This window comes from Protopterus annectens, chromosome 1.part0, assembly GCF_019279795.1.
Source record: "Protopterus annectens isolate FY-2018-M chromosome 1.part0, PAN1.0, whole genome shotgun sequence".
NCBI classification, from domain to species: domain Eukaryota; kingdom Metazoa; phylum Chordata; order Ceratodontiformes; family Protopteridae; genus Protopterus; species Protopterus annectens.
This window is the reverse complement of record NC_056725.1, coordinates 79579784-79602591: the sequence shown is the minus strand read 5'-3', so window position 1 is coordinate 79602591 and position 22808 is coordinate 79579784. Positions and strand designations below refer to the sequence as shown.

The 22808-nt window shown below is 36.8% G+C and overlaps 1 protein-coding gene across 1 annotated transcript in view; it reads left to right on the top strand.

Annotated features, from left to right (window-relative positions):
* Positions 1-5135: 5135 nt before the first annotated feature.
* The window catches only part of GPR4 (G protein-coupled receptor 4), a 2027241-nt gene continuing 2009568 nt past the window's right edge, over positions 5136-22808 (top strand). Inside the window, exon 1 of the mRNA XM_044084953.1 lies at positions 5136-5345. The gene's annotated coding sequence lies outside the window, so the exon portion shown is untranslated. The remainder of the gene's footprint in view (positions 5346-22808) is intronic.

The following is a 22808-nucleotide window of genomic DNA, read 5'->3' as shown; positions in this document are numbered from 1 at the left end:
CTCATACCAAAAGACCAGGTCTTGAACTTTTCTTCCTAAATCTGTATGTGGGTGTTTTAAAAGTAAAAAAAAATGACCATTCAGAGCTTTAACCTCTCATCTTTCCCTTCATCAGCTCTGATCTCCAGGACCTCACCAGATGACCACAAACAATGCCACATTTATGTGGTGGTAGGTACAGCAGGACCAGGACATTCCCTCATGAATGGAAATTGAATTTAGGGGTCTTCCGGCAATTGATCTAGTTGTAGGAACACCTGAGGTAGATCTAGACAATTCAAGAGCTTCTATTGCAGGACTCCATGCAAACAGGCTTGGAATAAAAAGATGTTTTCTCAATTCCATGAACAGGAGTGTTTTCTTGTGGATTTCCACCCTTTCCATTGACATCCAAGGTAATTCTCAAGATTTAGAAGTACTCTCCAAAAATAATTCTGGTGACCTGCATGGGTTTGGGAAAGAAAGAGTCATTGCTGCTCTCTGCCAGGGTCCTTTGACCTAGAACTCTCCTGCCCGAGGGTTTCTGAGGACCACTCCCTGGGCATTTGTGATTGTTGCTGCCTTTGAGGCCTTTCATTCCCAGCACCTTTTGATTGAGAGGGAAAGGACCAGTATTTAGTAGGAAAATTCCTAATAAACCTAGGAGGATGAACTTGGAGAAAGTCCTTGACAGTTTGCATAGATTTTGCTTTATCTTCCATCTTTTTTAGCAAAGCCTCAGCTTTTGATGCAAATAGGAAGTCCTTATCCAGGGGTGCATCTAGAATTTTGGATTTCATATGGTCTGGTAGGGTCTGCTACCTCAGATAAGCATGGCTTCTAATGACAGATCCAGATACAGCAGCTTGGATAGAGGCCTCCATAGCATTATAGCCACAGTGTGATAAGTGTCTAGCCACTTGGGAGATGGAATGGCAAATGTCCAACAATTCCTTAGCAATGTTCTTGTCCTCCAGGGAGGATATCTTTTGCTTCATTTTATTTAAAATACTTTATTGGTATTTTATCATATGAAACTGGCAGTTAAGGTCCTTCATGGCTAGGGAAGAAGAAGTGTAGACTTTTTGCCAACCCTATCAAGGGCCCTGCTTTCTTTGTCAGTAGGTAAAGGGTTCTTAGAAGAGCTGGTTCTTGTCCCTTGGAACCTGGAATGACGACCTCCTGGTCAGCAGAGGCAGTTTTTGAAGAGGTATTTATGTGAGTCCAGCACCCTGAAAATCTGTCTGGTTTTCGAGGGGTTGGAAGAAGAAAGTCTGGGTTTAGGAACTAGTCCATAAAAACATCCTCTACCCCCTCCAATACAGGAGGAATAGCCAAAGCTTTGTGTTCTGGGAGGTCAAGGAACTCCCTAGCTAGCTGTTTAGATTGTGGGTATTCCTGTGCCTCCCACTGGAAATGTTTCTTCATGGCATGGAGTGTTTCCCCAAAAGTGGTGTCTTCAGGAGGTGAAACTGAAGGCAGATTCTCCTCAGAATCTGAGTCTTCACAGGAGGTAAGGAAAGGTCCCTCCTCAAAGACAGACTCCTCCTGGTCATAATCCTCATCTGACTCTGGAGGTTCAAAGAAAACTTCAGGGGTAGGATGCCTCTTCCTTTTTCCTGGGAAGACTCCAAAGGGGGATGCCTACTTCTGACTAAGGAAATAAGGTCCTCAGCTAATCTAACCAGGTCTTGCTGATAACCTGCTGAGTGGCAACTGGTAGGCCTAGACTTATGAAGTAGCTTTGGTCTTGGGCCTAGGTATGTCTGCCATCCCATTGCCAGTCTCTTTGTAAAGCAGAACTGATGCAAGCTGATGCCTTGAGGGAACATCACCAGTACAAGATCGGTCATTGGAAGCCAAGTTCTGCTGAACGACTCCAGATCTGACGAATGAACTGAAAGCCAAGGCCTGAGTAGAAGTTGAGGGACCCAACAACATGCCGGATTCTGCAAGGGTCTTGACAGAGGCCAGCACCATCATCTTATTCTCAGAAGGTGGCTACAAAAGTACCTCACCTTCCTCAGCGATAATGAGCCTTGAGGGACTGACAGATGCTGAATGGTTGTTGTTTGAGGTCCTAAGCTTGGGCATTTTTTCCTTGTCCTTCTTACGCTTAGGGAGCTCAACCACAGGACAACCGGTGGATGCCATCAAATGATACAAAAAAGATTGCAGACTAAGATGCCTAGCTAAGACTTTGACCCTATGCCTGATAGTCCTAGAATTGAAATATGTGCAAAAACAGCAACTAAGGGCATCATGATCTGGACCTAGACAGATGACACACAAAGTAAGAAAGTCTTGGTTTGGGATTTGCTTACTACAATGGAGACAATTGTTAACTTTATCTGACATGAGTTAAAGCAAGAAAAGGAGTTCCCCAAGAGGGTACTTAGCTTTAGAAGACTTCTGTGTGGACCGACTGACACAATGAAACACTGCTTTGGGCTCTGATGGCAAGAAAACACTGATGTCATGGTGTCGGATGGCTCCCTTTATACCCAAGTGCACTGATTTCAGGAAAGGGTGCCTGCCAGCCTTAGGAGGAGGGTGATTTTTACTCTGGAAGTTGGGCTGGCCAAGGACTTCCACAGCAGGAAATCCCATAGGTCAGGACTGCAACAGTGAAACAAAAAGAACATCACTAGTTCCATAAATGCATTCTCCTAAATGGGCTCTAATACTGTCTGTCTAACAGATATGGTGGTATTATTTTTGTAGTCAAGAAAATTGCCAAAATTAAGATTCAGTCACTCCTGCTTACATACTGTGTGATCTTCAGCAAATCATTTAATTTCTTCTGTTTGCTTCTATCACCTACAAAATGCACTTGGGTAACTCTTTGTAATCTCCTGGGTACAAAAACAGAAAGTAAAAAGTGAAGCATAAAAGAACCACAGAAGCTTGCTTCTTTATGAATATGGGAGTAGGGTAAAAAACACCCATGTTTTATATCAACAGTTTCTAAGAAAATTATTTTATCATTGGGTTATACTAAACCTTATCAGTTTTCAAAAATATCAATGACTAATTCTGGTCTTCACTTTAGTACTGTATAAGGGTTAAATGACACCCATGACATCTTCCCCTTATATGAACAAGAAAAAGCCCAAACTACGGGTAATTCATATCTCATGATAGACCATGAGAACAGCAAAATTAACTTCTATTACTGCTGTATACACTTTGTCCATTTCTACTCCTTTCTGTATCTGAGACAACAGTCTATATATGTTCTGTCCTATGGCTGGCCTTAAACAAGTGATACACCATGTCAGCATGCAATCCCATACTTTCTGTAGCTAATATAGTATATTAAGACTTCTCTGTGACATAAATGATGGACCTACTTTTCCTGCTACACTGCAGTTAAAAAGATCCCTAGTCATCACAGAAAGAATACATTCTAATATTAGTTATCTCATACAGGGTGAAGTTTAGCATTAAGATGGTTTAGGTACAGTATGAAGGACGTCTCAGTTTTATATATTTGTAGATTACAGGGGAGGCACAGTCACACATTGAATCATGTTGCTGCCTCACAGCAGTGTGTTTTCCAGTTCAGTTCTTGGCTGGGGTGCCTTTTGTGCAAAGTCTGCATGTCCTCCATGTTTTCACTTGGGTTTCCTCCCACATTCCAAAGACATGCAGTAGGTGGATTGGACACTCTAATCTGGCCGTAAGTATGAGTGTGCATGTTTGGTATGGAAGAATGGGTTCCCTTCAGAATCTCAAAATACTGAAATCTCGAATTTCAGTATCTCGAGCTTCAAGAAGCCGAATCCACAGAACAGCGAAAGTTCAGAAGCGTGAAAGTCAAAACCTCGAATACCGGAGGTTTTGAATTTCGTGCTTCTGAACTTCCGCTGTGGTCATGTATTCAGGTAAGTGTGTGTGTGTGTGTGTGTGTGTGTGTGTGTGTGTGTGTGTGTGTGTGTGTGTGTGTGTGTGTGTGTGTGTGTGTGTGTGTGTGTGTGTGTTAAGGGGTTTGAGTAGGGGCTGTGGTGTGTGTCAGTGTGTTTTGTTGTTGTTATGTGTGTGTGCGAGGAGAATGTAGCTTGTGTGGTGGTGTTATGTGTATGTTTGTATGTAGTGCGACCTCAGAGTGAGAATATTTAAGTAGGGGGGGCGTGGGCAGCGGTTTTATGTAGCAGAGAGATTGTGTGTGTTTGTGTGGAGAATGGTGTGTGTGTGTGTGTGTGTGTGTGTGTGTGTGTGTGTGTGTGTGTGTGTGTGTGTGTGTGTGTGTGTGTGTGTGTTTATAGTAGTATCACAAAATTTTGCGGTTTTCAGTTTTCATTGTTCTGTGGATTCGGCTTCTTGAGGCTCATGATACTGAAATTCGAGATTTCAGTATTTTGAGCTTCTGAAGTGAATCCAGAAGAACAGCTACAGCAGGGCTAACCACCTGGTGGTGTGAACCTTGGCTCTAGATGATTGTTACTGCTGAAGTGACACTGTGACCCCATGTGCAGAATGGGGAAAGGGGTTGTGGATGGATGGATTTAAATGAGTGTCACCATTTCAACTCAGTGTAATGCATTTCACTGTGACAACTTCAGGACTTAGAGATTTCTGACAGAGCTAACTTAAGTCTTAAAACCCAAAAAAGGAGGTAAATGAAGACGGCTGAAGTCTATGTGTTTCAGTAATGGCTGCAAATGATAAACTTTATTAAGGATTCTAGCTGGTCAAGCTTTAGTTTCACAAAATGTGGGAAAAAGACCACTTTTGTCAGAACCTCATTATTTATCAGACAGAGCATCTGAATGAAAGAAAGCAGCAGGAAATCATCCATGTGTCCTGACAAACCTGACAGAAAATTAAATAAGAACATGAGCATGCGTGAACTTAAAAGTCTGATTGACAAAGAGAAGACCGTATTTGTGTACTGTAGACTAAAGCAATATGTGAAATTAAAAAAAAAAGTTACCTGCCATTGGATTTAGAAATATATGTACAAATGATTTATGTTTTTGGGATGTCGGTAGTTTCTGTTTAAGTGTTGAAGCATTTTATTTACACTGCTTTGCAGTCTGTTTGTCTAGAAGAGTGCGGCAGTGAAGTAGTTAAAGCAGTCTTGGTATATCATGCATATCTCTTGGGAGGTTGGCAGCCTGCATGTGAAAGTATTGTGTGAGCGGAGCGAGCCGCCTACAGGATAGTTCAGTTGTTTCCTGAAGCTCAGAAAAAGAGCTTTTGACTACCCAGAGGCTACAAACCTTCACTCATGGTGCTGCAGTACGGCTTCCAGGTTTGTACGCCGACACTTAAACATACTTATAAAATCTGATTACTGTGGACCTACAACCTCAGCTTATGGGCTACCTCTGCACCTTTCCTGTACAACACTGAATAGAAAAGTAAGTGATGACTTTTTTTTTAAGAATTGCTTTCCCATTATTCAGATAATAATACAACAGTGTTGTGCCTTGTAGAAGTAATCATTATATCAAAGGTCCTAGCAGCAAGCTTCTTAGGCAGAGCTTGTTCTTGTTGCTGATAAATGTAATGCTGCCATTAAGTGTTTAGTCCATGTCATTGTGTGAAGTAATAATCCACAATTAAAGCACTGAAGGATTTCATTTTATTCTGCCTTGTTACAGTACTCTGCAAACAGCTTGCAATGGAAAGGTGAGCTGATGGAATTCAAGGTGCTTTAAATAAATAAAAACTGCGCAGTAAAATATCTCATACCATTCCTCAGATGTGCTGTTTATACCTTGGTGGTGGAGCAGATGGAAATGTTAAATATCAAAGCAGTGCTTTAAACAGGCCCTCTAAACAGTGTCCCATAGCAAGGTGTTACTGTTAGAGCAGAGCAGCCATCCTGACTGTGTACACTTCATATGGTAAAATAAGGAGTCTAAACTTTGTCTCTCTAAATGAGTAGCATTTTGTGCTGTGGTATACTGTTTTGTTTTGTGAATATTCATATTTCTTAACAAATAATCATTTCATACTTGGTAAAAGTTAACGTTGAGATTTTCATCTACATTACGTGTCTCAAAAAGTCACAACAAATTGGTGACATAGGAATTCCCATATGATCCTCCACAGATGTTAGTACAGTGTACTTACTGTTCTTTCACTGCTTCTACCTATCTTTGCAATTCATATATTTATTTATGCCTATCCTTATATTAATGAGTCTGATTAGCAATGCATGTCTGTTATTTATGACATAAGCTTGATGAATGAAGGTGACATTTTTGTGGTGGTTATTCAGATGTTTTGAAACGTTTACATTAATATAGTTATAGTTAGAAAACACTCAAGTACCCTGTGATGGGCTGCACTGTACTTTGTAGGAAGTCCAGACTGTATTCCGAGCTATGGAATTGCAAATTTTGTTGGTTTATTTTTATTTTATGAACAATATTCTGACAAGATAATATTTAAACTCTTCACCTATTTAAAAAGATCTTTTAAACAGTATAAGCCTTTACTTACGTATGATGACATACATTTTAATTATTAAGATCTTCTTATATTTATAATGTTTCATGTTTTAATGTCTTTTATGCAGGGATTGTGCTTAACTCTCTTGCATTTACATAATTCATTATTCTGGTTGTTTTTGCCAATCTATACATACACACACACATATATATATATATATATATATATATATATATATATATATATATATATATGTGTGTGTGTGTGTGTGTGTATGTTGGATACTGTATCCTTGTATCCCATAATTAGACAGACAAACCGACTGACAGCAATCAGGATTTCTGCTGGCCTGCTGCCACTATGTGCCATGTTCCAATATTATAATTGTTGTCTATCTTTAAAGTTAATCTACAAGATCGATGAGCTACAAACAAAATGATGCCACCCAGTACTTGTCATTGCAATGTGGTATACAGCTTTAGAACACCAAACAATGTATTTCCATAGCAACAAGTAGTATAAATAAAATTAAATGTGCACAAGTGGGTCAGAGAATCTGATTACTACATCCAAAGTATACATTGCTGTTACACTGCAACTTACATGGTTGAAAGACGTTGTACAACACTGCAGTATGCATGCTTTTTGTTTCATAGGTAGAATGAGTATCATATACCAGAAAATTATGGGATTGGGAAATAACAGCCTGTCAGCTGCCTTTGATATAGAAACGTCAGTTATTTGACTACAACTCTACAGTTTTCAGTACCCCTCCTCTCACTCACACAAATATTAGTTAGCACAGGAAAACATTAATAAAACTATCACCCATTCATGTTCTGACTCAGAAATGAAGATGTGAATATACTGAAATGTAAAAGGAGATGGAGAGTTATAGTTCAGATTTCGTTTACAACACTTACTAGGATAAATTAATTCTGTCTGAAAACCATATTGAGGATTGAGGACACATCCTAAGGAATTCAAATTGGAAGTGTCAGATGGACTAGCATAATAAACTGGGCATTGATGAAAATTAACACGTGATCTTTGCTTGCTTTTTGGATCCTCTCTGCTAACGGCTACCTAACATTTGTAATATACTTAATGTCCGGATGTACAGACTTGCATGCATGCATACATTTCTGCATGCATTTTATAAGATTTAAGCTGCAAATAAATAGCTGCAGGTATCTCTCTTGGCTTTCAGAGGTTGCATCTGCATTTCACTGGAGGGGCAATGAAAAAATGGAATCATCAAGAATGAAAGACAATCACAACATACCTTGAAAACTGTTGGTTGTCTGACAATACAATAAACCACAGGACTGGAAGAAAAGGAACATTTTGAAGTACCTCAATTTCTGCTGGTTAGGAAATTATTTTTTTAATTGTTTAATCTGACATATTTGTTAGAACTTCTGAAAAAGGAAGAAATTATGTTGGGGTGAAGAAGAAAGAAATATGATACACATGAATACAGGGTATTGTCACATAACTAAACAGTGAGTGGGCTTTTTGCAGACAAAAAAAAATGTCTGACTATGAAACTATGTTATAAAAATGCAACCAGTAGTGTTATTGCCTGAAAGGAGACTGGGGGAAATACGACTAGTGAAAGTCATATTAAAAGGAATGGCTGACATGTCATTAATATCACTGAGATTCATTCATGGGTGAAGTCTGTCTGTGGCATTAAGAAAATGTCAAGTACGATGTACATAGAATATGGATGTCACCAATGTGTCTAAATATATATGAACATACATGATGTGGGCACAGTCTGTTGTTATTCTGCCTCTACCTTGCCTCCTGTGTTGTAAGTGAAATGGACAAGCTGGTGCAAAAATGGGCGGTCATTTTTATGGCATCCATGAGGCTAACTGGATTTTTTAATGCATGCTGTATAGGTTGATTCTTGAAGCCACAGGACAGTAATGCACCAACAGGATGACACATAAGAGACCACAATGGCATCCATCTATGACCTAGCCAAATAGCAATGATGTCCAGAGGACTGCTGTGGACAGCCTGCATTTTTAATGTCATGCTGGACACATGGAGGCTTGTTAAAGATTGCAAACCCTGCCTATATAGTAGTGCCACCTCTAAGGCCATATGAAACTGAGGTTTATATTGACTGCAACATGCTTATACTTTTACTGTACACCATTTTACAGCCTTAAAACTTGCTGGAGATATCGAGAGCAGTATCCTATTGAACATAAGCAGTACATCAAATGGCACAAATGCCTCCTCACTGACATACCTAGTTAGAAAAAGAATTACTTGGTATTGTTAGGCATTAGAGCTGCTGATTGTGGTTATTGTCACAAGATTGTGTAATAGTTTGCATTAAAGCATGTTAGTAAGTCAGATTTATGTAGCTGTACTATGATAGTTGCTTAAAGGCAGTAGTGCTGTTTGAATTATTTGTGGTATTATGTACTTTCATCTGAGTAATGTGCACACTTAAAGCAAATAGGACATGAAGGAAGTTTTACACAGTTTAAGTTTACAATATATCTATCTATATATGTATATCTATATCTATCAAATCTAATATAATTTCAGCCCAAACATTCTTATCTATAATTTTTCTGTACGGACTGTATATTTCAAGTGTAGTTCACACCACTTCCTTCCTGTCTTGTCTGTTACTCTGCTGCTCTGATGGTGAACTTCTGTCATGCTATAGCCATACAGACACTGATGGCAGATAAGAAGAGTCCAACCTACAAAGTCTGTTCATTTATATATATATGTATGATAAGCCGCACCTCCTGTTTACTTAAGATCACCTCACTGCACCGTTCACATGGAGTGCCTTATTTCTGTACAATGTATTGCTGAATTCCTTCACTGCTTATGACCCTGGTACCTCCACAGGAAGGCTACTTTAATCATCTACCACTGTTTCTAATAACATTGCCTTTATGTCTTATCTAAGCTGCTTACCTTCTGTCTTCAAATTATCCCTTCCAGTTTTTATACTTTTTTCCCAAAAGTATTACCTAGATGTAATAATTAGATTATTTGCAGGAGCTTAACGTTTCTCTCATTTGCCTCCTCATTGTTCTTTCTTCAGGCCAGTTTATGTTCTCCTTTTTCTATTTTTTTTGTTTCATGTAAACTCTGCTTGACTCTTCTGAACTATATTTTTTCTTTTTCTCTCTCGCTATCACATTACGATAACATAGCAGTAATCAGAGTGCACAGAGTTGTACAAGTTGCCTGTATAGCATGTTTGTTTGGGCAGCTCTTCCTAGCCATACACGTGTCACACTGACTTTCTTGTTTCATTTTAACATTTTTGTTTATCTTTGACTCATTTAAACTAGCAATGCCAGATCACCTTCCTCTGTTGCTGTTACTGTTGTTTTACCAGCAACTGAATACTCTTTCTGAAATGTTCCTATCTGTCTGTATTGTGTTAATTGTGATATTATTTCATTAATTTTGCATTGAATTTTAGGCTGTCATATTTAAACTGTTCCTCTTATCATTTTTATTTTAATCAGTTATATACCTTCTGAGTAGCTCTGCTGTAAATATATATTTTTTTCTGAACCTTCAGCTGTGTCTCTCCTTTTTAAATTTATTTTATTTTGTAAGCTCACTAGGCATTAATCTCTCTTAAAGGTGACATCAGATCACTGTCTGGCTAAGAGGCTTGTTTAGAATCAAATTGGAGACAAATAGAGACTAAGAGAATCAAACCCAGGACCATAAGATTAAACTTATTAGTAGCTCATATGTTTAACCCTCTGCTAATGATACTGAAAATGACAGACGCCATTACTCATGGAGTGTTCCACTTGTAATCATAGTTTTGTCTGTATGAACTCTTTGTGTTCCATATCTTTGCTAACATTTAACCTGCATTACAACCTAGGGCCATCTCTGGGTCTGTCTAATCTGTCCATTATCCTTTGGTGCAACAACAAAGTTGTTAAATTTTAAGTATGCAGTGTCCAGAATCTCTGTGATCTGATGGTGAGTGACCCAGTCGAGACTGTCGGGTTTTTCTTACCTAATCTACAAGTTTTGAAGCCATTCTCTGCTGAGTTCTGTACTGTTACCATGTACAGTTCTGCAAAATAAACTTCAGCAAATACATGTTAAGTTTTGTCCCATTTTGGGTGTTTACTTCCTGCTTATAGCCTAGTCTGCTGTTCTTTTCACAGCTGAATATCTAAAACTAGTACTCAAGAGTGACATATCCTCATTATGTGGTCAGGCTCTGGATGTAAAGCTAAACTATACATTTTTACGGTCCTTTTTTATGCTGACATTTTTTTTAATTCAGTTAAATGCTTGTCAAAAAGGGACAAAGTGCTGGTCCAATAAATTTACATTCCAGATACAAGCTAAAATTTAGATACATTTATGTCTTGAATGAGATGACGTTTAATCTGTTTTTGTTTGTTCCAATAATAACTAATGTTTGCAGAATTGGCTGCCTCAAAATAAATGAATGAATGAACTGACTGCCACAAAATAAATGAATGAATGAATAACTAACTCATTAACTAAATACAGTGAACAACAACATATTTTTCCAAGAAACTCCATAGCTTTGAGGACTGGTGGATGTATTTGGAATTTTCATTATCCAGGCAATCCTACAACAGGCCATCTGATTCTTCAGCATGGTATCTAAGGTAGAGTCTTAAGCAATGTGAACAGCTATAGCAGTTACTGTAAATACCATTCATAAGGCCATTATCTATTTTTGGGCGCTTAGTTTATGATCAGCTATTGATTATATAATATGTGTGTGCATGCAAAGTACTTCACTTTACTGACACTGCTCTTAATTCCCTAAAACATCAACTGGTCAGCTAGACATAACTTGAAACTTCCTGCCTCTAGGTTCTTCTGTAGTCATGCTTCTTCCAGGTAGTGCATTTCTGGTTAACAAACAGATGAAAGAACAAAAGAAAAAAAATGTTCCTTGCAGTTTTGCTGGAGTGGCTGATTGAATAGTCCACAACCACAACAAGTTGTCTAGTGCTAGACGGTCTCGTTTAATTAGTATTGATTATTAAATCATATTTATTATGTGTAAGTCAATCAGCTGAATGTGTTAAGGCAGAAGAAATTATACGAAGGTAGCAGTACTTATCTCAAAAGAATCAATAATTTATTACCCCTTCTGAATTGCATTTAAAGTACTTTGTTAGTCATTAACAGCTGTAATCTATATAGGAAAAAATCAGTTAAGCTGCATATTGGTCTGTGCAGCTGTGAAGCCATTCACGTATAATGCATGATGTCCTAGTGTGATTGCTTCTAGGTTTTGGAAGAGAGAGAGTTAAGAAAAATGCATTGTCATTTTCTAATGGAGCAGGTGTAAATGTAATGTTTCATGGAAAGTAAATCCATCAATAAATGTTAGCCTTAAACTCTATCAGACATGAGAATGCACCTTAAATACTCTTTCCACATATGTTTTCAAACACTGAAACAATAAAGAATGTTTATTCCCCCATCAGAAGTGATTTCTGTCAGTGTTCTAATAAGATAGTCAGTTTCTGTCTCCACACTAGATAAATGTGAAAGAAAATAGATGAAATGTAAAAAACAGCTTACAATCAATGTGTAGTTAATTGGGCTGACTTTGTGCTCAAAATAAAAGTATAACTTCTGTAGCAGTTAAAAGGAAGCAATCTTAAACTGCATGCAATGAGTAATAAATAATTATAACACAGAAGCAATGTGTTAAATTGCAAATGCATAACAAATAAACATAATGTTACATATAGTAACTCAATAGTGCTGTTATGTTGTAAGGTCTGGTGTTGCAAACGCCTACCATGGATCAAGGCTGCCAGATATACTATTCTAGGATGTTGTCAAGCAGCCTGTGTCCTTTTCAATGAAATGTAAGGCAGCAGCAGCAAAGCCTCTTGGCTATAAAGCTTGGCGTGACCCCTTAAAGTATGTAAACAGTGTGAAAAGCATGCTTGAACCCTTTTTTACATGGAAATAAACTTCAACTGTTGCTCCAAATCTTTAATCAGCACTACTAGTTAGCAGAAGTTTTGTATGTTTTTTGAATAGTGATGCTGTTTCGATCCAAGTTTATCATGTTATTCCATTTTAATGATTACCGACGACACCCAGAGCTACACAGTGTCAATGTTTATCTCAGTGTATACTTTTTCCTTATTATACCAGTTTGGAAACAATGTAGAATACAAGATTTGTAATCCTTCAGAAAATCTTTAACACATTAATCCGGCCTGTGCTGCGTGTCAGTATTCACAGTCATGTCTCCATAACAGGGAAGGGAAAGGTAAACAACTTACAATAAAAACCTTCTGCAGAAAGATACTTGTCAAACAGGTATTTACTTGTGATGAGACCTTTCTGAGTCCTCCACTCCAAAGTGAGTCTGCTTGTGTTTCTAAGCTCTTGCCTAATGACATAGTAAGAGAAGACCTTTTCCATCACAGCTTTGCAAAATTGAACTATTATTTGTCTTCCTCAGAAAAAACATTTAAAAAGCATTGCTAGTTCTAAATGTAAAAATATTTTAGATGCTGTTAATGTTAAAGGTAATTATTTGTTTCATGACTTTGGGTGTATTTGATGTTGTTAATGTAAGGTAATTATTTGTTTCATGACACTGGGTGCATTTAATGTTGTTAATGTAAGATAATTATTTGTTTCATCACATTGTTAATACAAGGTAATTATGTGTTTCATGACATTGGGTGCATTTGTCATTGTTAATGTAAGATAATTATTTGTTTTGTGACATTGGGTGCATTTGACATTGTTAATGAAAGATAATTATTTGTTTCATGACTTTGGGTGCATTCGACATTGTTAATATAAGGTAATTATTTGTTTCATGAATTTGGGTGCATTTGACATTGTTAATGTAAGGTAATTATTTGTTTCATGACACTGGGTGCCTTTGACATTGTTAATATAATGTAATTATTTGTTTTGTGACACTGGGTCCATTTGATGTTGTTAATGTAAGGTAATTATTTGTTTTGTGACATTGGATGCATTTGACGTTAATGTAAGGTAATTATTTGTTTTGTGACATTGGGTGCATTTCACGTTTTTACTGTAAGGTAATTATTTGTTTTGTGACACTGGGTACATTTTATGTTAATGTAAGGTAATTTGTTTCATGACATTGATGAATTTGATGTTATTAGTGTAAGGTAATTATTTGTTTGGTGACATTGGGGGCATTTGACGTTGTTAATGTAAGGTAATTATTTGTTTCGTGACATTGGGTGGATTTGACGTTGTTAATGTGAGATGATTATTTGTTTCATGACATTGGGTGCATTTGACATTGTTAATGTAAGGTAATTATTTGTTTTGTGACACTGGATGCATTTAGCATTGTTAATGTAAGGTAATTATTTGTTTTCTGGCACTGGGTGCATTTAATTTAAGGTAATTGTTTTATGACATTGGGTGCATTTGATGTTGTTAGTCTAAGGTAATTATTTGTTTCATGACTTCTGGTACATTTGACGTTAATGTAAGGTAATTATTTGTTTCATGACATTGGGTGCATTTGATGTTAATGTAAGATAATTATTTGTTTCATGACATTGGGTGCATTTGACGTTATTAATATAAGGTAATTATTTGTTTCATGACATTGGGTGCATTTGACCTTGTTAATGTAAGGTATTTGCTTCATGACATTGGGTGCATTTGTCATTGTTAATGTAAGATAATTATTTGTTTTGTGACATTGGGTGCATTTGTCATTGTTAATGTAAGATAATTATTTGTTTCATGACATTGGGTGTATTTGACATTGTTAATATAAGGTAATTATTTGTTTCATGAATTTGGGTGCATTTGACATTGTTAATGTAAGGTAATTATTTGTTTCATGACACTGGGTGCCTTTGACATTGTTAATATAAGGTAATTATTTGTTTTGTGACATTGGGTCCATTTGATGTTGTTAATGTAAGGTAATTATTTGTTTTGTGACATTGGATGCATTTGACGTTAATGTAAGGTAATTATTTGTGTTGTGACACTGGGTGCATTTCACGTTTTTACTGTAAGGTAATTATTTGTTTCGTGACACTGGGTACATTTTATGTTAATGTAAGGTAATTTGTTTCATGACATTGGGTGCATTTGATGTTATTAATGTAAGGTAATTATTTGTTTGGTGACATTGGGTGCATTCAACGTTGTTAATGTAAGGTAATTATTTGTTTCGTGACATTGGGTGGATTTGACGTTGTTAATGTGAGATGATTATTTGTTTCATGACATTGGGTGCATTTGACATTGTTAATGTAAGGTAATTATTTGTTTTGTGACACTGGGAGCATTTAGCGTTGTTAATGTAAGGTAATTATTTGTTTTCTGGCACTGGGTACATTTAATGTAAGGTAATTGTTTTGTGACATTGGGTGCATTTGATGTTGTTAGTCTAAGGTAATTATTTGTTTCATGACTTCTGGTACATTTGACGTTAATGTAAGGTAATTATTTGGATTTGACGTTGTTAATGTGAGATGATTATTTGTTTCATGACATTGGGTGCATTTGACATTGTTAATGTAAGGTAATTATTTGTTTTGTGACACTGGATGCATTTAGCGTTGTTAATGTAAGGTAATTATTTGTTTTCTGGCACTGGGTGCATTTAATGTAAGGTAATTGTTTTGTGACATTGGGTGCATTTGATGTTGTTAGTCTAAGGTAATTATTTGTTTCATGACTTCTGGTACATTTGACGTTAATGTAAGGTAATTATTTGTTTCATGACATTGGGTGCATTTGATGTTAATGTAAGATAATTATTTGTTTCATGACATTGGGTACATTTGACGTTAATAATATAAGGTAATTATTTGTTTCATGACATTGGGTGCATTTGACCTTGTTAATGTAAGGTATTTGTTTCATGACATTGGGTGCATTTGACGTTAATAATATAAGGTAATTATTTGTTTCATGACACTGGGTACATTTGATGTTGTTAATGTAAAGTAATTATTTGTTTTGTGACATTGGGTGCATTTGGCATTGTTAATGTAAGGTAATTATTTGTTTTGTGACATTGGGTGCATTTAACATTGTTGATGTAAGGTAATTATTTGTTTCATGACATTGGGTGCATTTGACATTGTTAATGCAAGGTAATTATTTGTTTTGTGACATTGGGTGCATTTGATTTTGTTAATGTAAAGTATTTATTTGTTTCATGACACTAAGTGCATTTGACATTGTTAATGTAAGGTAATTATTTGTTTCATGGCATTGGGTGCATTTGATGTTGTTAATGTAAGGTAATTATTTATTTCATGACACTGGGTGCATTTGACGTTGTTAATGTAAATAATTATTTGTTTCATGACATTGGGTGCATTTGACGTTATTAATGTAAGGTAATTACTTGTTTCATGACACTGGGTACATTTAACGTTGTTAATGTAAGGTGATTATTTGTTTCATGACATTGGGTGCATTTGACATTGTTATTGTAAGATAATTATTTTTTTCGTGATGTCGGGTGCATTTGACGTTGTTAATGTAAGGTAATTATTTGTTTCATGACATTGGGTGCATTTGACATTGTTAATGTAAGGTAATTATTTGTTTTCTGACATTGAGTGTATTTCATATTTTTACTGTAGGTAATTATTTGTTTCGTGACATTGGCTGCATTTGGGTTTTTCTTAAGCTATGCCCTCCAATGAATTGCATTGATACAAAAGCTGTATGCAGTTAGACAATACTGTGTGCCTGGGCAAGTATGCTATTAATCAGATGATACCTCACTATGTTTCATGACAAAACAAATGGGTCAATGCATGTAGTCCAGCCTATAGATTGCAGATGCTTAGCTAAGCTGCAAACTATGCTTTGCTTAACAAATGAGGGAAAGCAAGGAGACCTATCTGAGGACTGCACTTCCAGTGGCAGTGGCACTCTGTGTTGCACTGATAGCTATTGCAAGGCAGAGGGTAATATTGGTAGAACAAGGCAGCTTCTATTTGATTTTGTAATATATGCATGTATTCTTTCTTGTACATAACCTGTCAGGTCTACACCTGCCATGAAGAGAGATTTAGGAGGGAAATGGGTAGTGATGCTGTGGCCTATGGAACAATTTCACCACTTTTCCACTTCACAAGCCACAGAATATCAATGTCTCCAGTTAAGGATTGAGATGTGGGGTAATGGGAGTTAGTAAGGCACTACAGAATTAATGGCAGCTTATAATGGACTCAAGTAACACAAACAGTTATGAGAGAAAATTAAAAAGCACAAGTGAAGCAATGAACAGCTTGACCTATTGTTTCTTCTTAGTAGGTGAATAAAATGACGTCCAGCAAGAAAAGGGAAGTATAGGAATCTTTCTTTCTGACTGTGACCCAGGAAGGGCATTAATACAATAGCAAATCATTATGCAGTACCTAAAGAAGTCAGGAATCAAGTGTTTCCTGACATGCAAGTTCAAGTCCTCCCAGAGGTTAGAGGGCATGCTTAATGTTGCTGAACTGACCTCATTTGTTTGGCTACCTATTAGATACAGAATATACAGTAGGTAAAAGGATATTTCATTTACCATTGCTGTATTGGGAAGGAAATGTCTATGGTTTGTAAGAATGTATCTTTCCCTGGATTAAGGTGAAAGGTAGAGGTGTTATGATGCCTTTGACTTGAACCAACATAAGTTTTACAGTTACTTATGCTTTCAGACTAACACAAATCCTTCAACAGGAGAAGAAAAAAAACATCATGAAGGACTCGGACTTTCCTTGACCTGACTCTCTACCCATCTAGAAAAGTATCTTTGACCAGACAATAGGGGAATGAATGGGTCAAAAGTGAGGAGGGGTTTGATGATCATGGTCAGGAAGGCCAATAAGGGTCATGAAATCTTTTGAGCATCTGTGGATGCAGTTTTATGTAAACAGCTTTGAAACTATTATTTTAAAAACAGTAAGTAATGTTTTGTCACAGCTGAATGAGTATCTTAGAGACAGGCCCTTTAACATCCAAACACTTGATATGTTTGGACTACAAAATAAGTCAAGAGGAGCAGAAATACATTAGCTAAAGAAATGTTAGTTTTCCACTGTTTGCCAGCAAAACAAAAAGATGAGATACACTATAAATCAAAAGAAATTATGCAAAATATATACTCTCTTGGGAAATTCTTAAATAGGGCAAAAGCTCAGTGTCCTACCATTGTAAGTGAATACACTTCATCCAAAGAAATCACAACTATGTCACATTATGAGGGCACATACTGCACTGTGGAATAAAGAAATTTTAGCTGAAAAACAAAATTTCATCATCATGGCAGGCCCATTGAATTATTCAGAAATAGACCATATTATAAAATAATACTAACTTCATACTTTGATACAGGGATGTTAATATTTTGTAAAGAATTAACATATGTATATATATTCATTTTCTGTTAATAATAGTGGTCCCGACAGTAAATAAGGATCAATAGACCTTCCCAGATACCCCTGTCTACATTAATGTATATATTGTTGATCCTGTTTAATCAAAAACTGTAATGGCTTTCTTTTCCTTTTTCCCATGCCATGCATTTCCATTAGCTATTAATTGAAGCATTTATTGCAGTTAGAAGCAGTATATTAAACATGTTATGCTCTAACATACTGTTAATGACACTACGTATATTCATAAAATGGTTGCTTGGGTATTACTTGCCAAACAGATGTTTATTTGGTAGCACTACTAAGTAAAAAGAATGGTTGACATTTGGTTTACATATGACATTGAGTTGTTGAGGACCATAATCAGTTCTCAGTAACAAAGAATTTCAATGATGCAAACTTAAAATGTTAATTCTTCTATTCACATTATTAACAATGAATGCATTCTGATCACAAACAATGAATGCATTCTGATCACAGCATCATCAGATTCTTGGCCACACTGGTTATTGACCAATCTGCTGAATGAAATTACAGCACCATCCTACCACTTGTAGTGTCCAACAGTGTCCTACAATGTTGTTTATTATGGTTATTTCTTTTTACAGTTAACAACATGACATTTCCCCAATGTGATACCATGGTGGTACTACATGCAGATGATGCTACAAGCCTCTTTGTTTAAACTTCTAATGTAGGGTTAAGGATAAATCATACGTTAAATTCAAATATCATTTTGAAGAAAACTTATCTGCTGTTTCCTTATCAACTGGTGGCTCAGTATTATCACTTTTGACATCCCATTCATACAGGATGTGCGGTCAGTTTGGGAAATTTCATATACTATCCCTTTACACAAAGGCAGCAAGTCAACAGAAATATCCAATTATCAGTCAATTGCTATACTGTCACCCATATCCAAGATACTGGAAAGATGCATACACACAAATTATGGACTTCCTGACAAGCAAATTAATATCCAATACCCAGCATGGGTTCTGACCCTTCCACAGCAACCCCTCTGCCCTATGATCTTATAGGTTCATAGGTTCATAGATAGGTACTTGGCTATCAGCCCTAGGGCTTATACAAGCCTAGCCAAAAAGGTACCCTGGCTTTTGCCACCCAAGAAAATTATTTTCCTGTGCCCCTGTTGAGCAGAGCCACAGAGCCACAGAGTGTTGAGGTCCACAAAGTGTCGAGCAGAGCCTTCACTGACCTAATCGACCACCACAGAAATAATGGCAAATTTCTCTCTGCTGTTTTTCTTGACCTCTCTAAAGGCTTCTGATATGGTCTCTCACAGCAAGCTCTTAAACATACTTACTAAACTCAACTTAAGCCAGTCTATTCTGTCCTGGTTCAAAGGATATTTAGCAGGATGTTAACAAGCAGTTCAATGGCAACAAACCCTTTCTTCTCTACTACCCATCACCTTAGGAGTTCCCCAAGCCTCTATCCTTGGCCCCCTACTATTTACTCTCTTTACTAACAATCTCCTTACCTCAACCCTTCATGCATCTCTTGTACAGTACGACAACGATTCTACATTGATATGTGCAGCTTCTTATCTCCACCATCTACAGTCAACAACTCAACAATGTTTCACTGCAGTAGAAGCTTGGCATAGGCCAACTAGGTGGCCGCCTATGGTGCTGCTGTAGTAGGGACACTTTTGCAGTATTTATTTGGTGTACGTAGACTAGGATGGGGGCACCAGGTGGTATGGTGGGGGCTGCCATGGAGCCCTTTTGCCTAGGGCACCAGCTGACCTAAGGCTGCTCCTGAAGCTTGGCTAACTAATTCTCAACTTATTTTCAACCCCAACAAAACCAAACTTATGCTTTTCTACCCCACTAGAAACATTACCCTTCCCCCTCCTTCAGCATTTCATCACTAAATGTCATCATCATCTCTCCCGTACAATACACAAAACTTTTAGGTGTAGAAATAGACAATAGTTTGAAATTTGAGATCCATATTGCCCAAACCATTAAGAAAGTCCACAAAAAATGGATACACTTTACAGAAATAAAAAAATATATATTTCACTAATAACACAAAAACCAGAATAGCTAGAATACATATCATCTCAACTCTTCTCCATGCATCGCCACTTCTCACAAACCTTAGGAAATCAGATTTAGACAAATTAGAATCCTGCTTTAACAAAGTTGTAAAATTTGCAACTGACGCCAGCTCTAGGACACATCATTACATTGCCCTCAAACAACTGAATTGGCTACAACTCCCTCAACTAATAACGTATCACCAACTGTGCTTGGTACATAAGATCCTGCACCAACCTGAAAAAAACATTAGCACTTCAAAACGTATAACTCCTTCCTCTAACAAATGTGTACTTTGCTCGAATAGCAAATCCATGTTAAATGTTACCAAAGCTAAGAATAAATCAGGCAACTCCATTTTCTTGAACTACACAGCTAAAATCTGGAATAGCTTACCATCAGAAATAACATCTATTACCAATTTATCTTGCTTCAAAATAACTCTTAAGGCTCATTTAACCAATACATGGCTATGCTCCTGTATAAATCCTGGATAAAAAAATAATTCAAATCCAGTGTCCTATTTACTCTAAACACTCTTTCTCTAGGTAATACCAATTCCTTTTCCTGATTCTTTTCTTCACTTTGTTTTTTTTTTAAAGAAAATCTCTTTTCCTGTACTAGACTATGCAACAATGCCATTAATTGGAATATTCACATGACTGTATTTTTATCCAATGTTATATATTTAACACAAATGTCGAGTCATGTGTATGTAAACCTTATATTTATAATTATAATCACTGTTACATGTTAAATGTGAAGCTTTTCTCCCCAGGCTTCCACTGAAAAGGGATTTTTGTCTAGTCAGACTTTCCAGGCAATCAAATGTAAAATGAAATAAAATAAAATAAAATGTGCATTTCTGCTAAACTACTGGGCGTTTTACTAAATAATGAACTAAGATTCACATAACTACACTCCCCTGACTAAAACTATCCAGAAATCAAATTGCCTACATTTATAGGATGCCATAGTTCTTCTTGCTAGTGGAAGACAATCCAGAAAATCTAGGTATTCTTTTGTCTTATTTTTTTTTATTCAGCATATTTATTCATAAACATAAGAGCTCCATTTAATGCATAAATTAGAAGAAAGTGATACAATATCCAGGTTTTCTAGTGGATGTCATGGAAAAATAAATTACTTCACTTCCCTTCATATTCTAACATGGTTAAAATTAATCCAGCAGCTGTCCTTCATACAACTTGATTCGCACATACATAATTTACACCCACTCATGAGAGCTACGCATCCACTGACCCATACATGAGACCTCTTGGCAGGATAGCTATTCTGTTTTATGGACTAGACTATCCTTCTAGATTTGCCCTAGTACCTCCATGACCAGTTTTAAGCAGTCGCAGAGGTATGTCAAGAGGCAGCTCTGCCATTCCAGAAAGTACCAAGTAGTGTGCAATACACAGTGATATAGATTCATAGGAAAATACCAGCTGATCAGTCTGCAGACCATTAGAAGCCTAACTAATAAACCATATCATCAGTATGTTTGCTCAACACTTTGCCAGTTCCCATGATTAACAAGCCAAGCATTGTACACACATCATTTATATGGCCACTTCCAGAAAAGTAACCTTCCATAGGCCCATCTATTTTGTAAGTGCAGGCACTGTGTGCAGAATATATGTACAGAACAACACAGAATGTGTAATTATACACTAGCCCCACCCCAAATATATATGTTTGATGTGTTTCAGTTAATGCTGGATACTGTCTTGTACCCTGGCTAACGATGACCATTTATAAACTGGATAGTGTGATGAACTCTAGTACAATATGGCACATGCAAAGTCTCTCAGCATCATCAAATAGGTACTCAGCCTGCTAAAGACATACTTTCACTGCCTCTGAACATCTGTTGAGACCATGCCACAGCTTCCAAACCAGTCCCAGCCTGCACTGTGATATATAACTTGCTACTGCAGAAACAAGCAGCACAGTTTCATCATACTGCTGTGCTAAAAGAAGGCCTAAACTGCCACAGATACAGAACAATAGAGACATTCTCTGTGGAGGACAGTGATTCTGAAGAAGATGAGGCATGTTCCAAACAGAACCCTCAAGACGATGATGGGCACAATATGTGGCAGTGCAGGTGAAGTAGAAATATCTAATCCTGAGCTCTGGTTCATGATGAGCACACTATGACAGAGAAAGTGTTGCACACAAAAAACATGATGTATCCAGTTTCTTTGACAGACTTAGCTAGGCAGTGCATGGCTGGGTCACACTGTTTATAAGATATTACCGCATATTTTACATGATGAAGGGTGTAATGTATACAGGTATGAAATAATAAAATCACTGTGTTACAGCCAAAACTCTCCACAACCTTCCAAAGGTGTCAAACGTTTTATTAAGACATAAAAATGTTTAAAAAGTATTCACTGAGCACTTTAGAGAGTTACTTCAGGGACAAAAAAACTTCGAAAAGGCTATTGTTTTACTATACTGTGGAAAAGTAGGGAAAGAGAAGGGCATATTGGAAAAAAAAACTGGGCTATTCTTAGGGGAAATCCAGATTTGAGAAGGGTTGTAGTAGAGAGACCCTCCTGTGTATACAAAACTAGGGTAAACATAAAAGAAAATTTTGAACATGTGAAGAACACACAAGTTAATAAGTATGATGGTACTATAAAGTATGGATCCTGTTCACAATGTTGCTACATAGTAGATTCTAAAATGGTTATTTTAGAAAATACCCCTAAATCAAAAGTAGAATTTGTCAAGGGTAACTGTCACACTTCAGGTGTCATATACCTTGCATTGTGTAAGGGATGCCCAGCATATTATGTTGGCAAAACCAAAAGGCAATTATGCAATTGGATATATGAACACATATATCAGATATCCACTAATAATAATAATAATGCAGTGTATAGGCATTCTTTAGTTTGTGGGA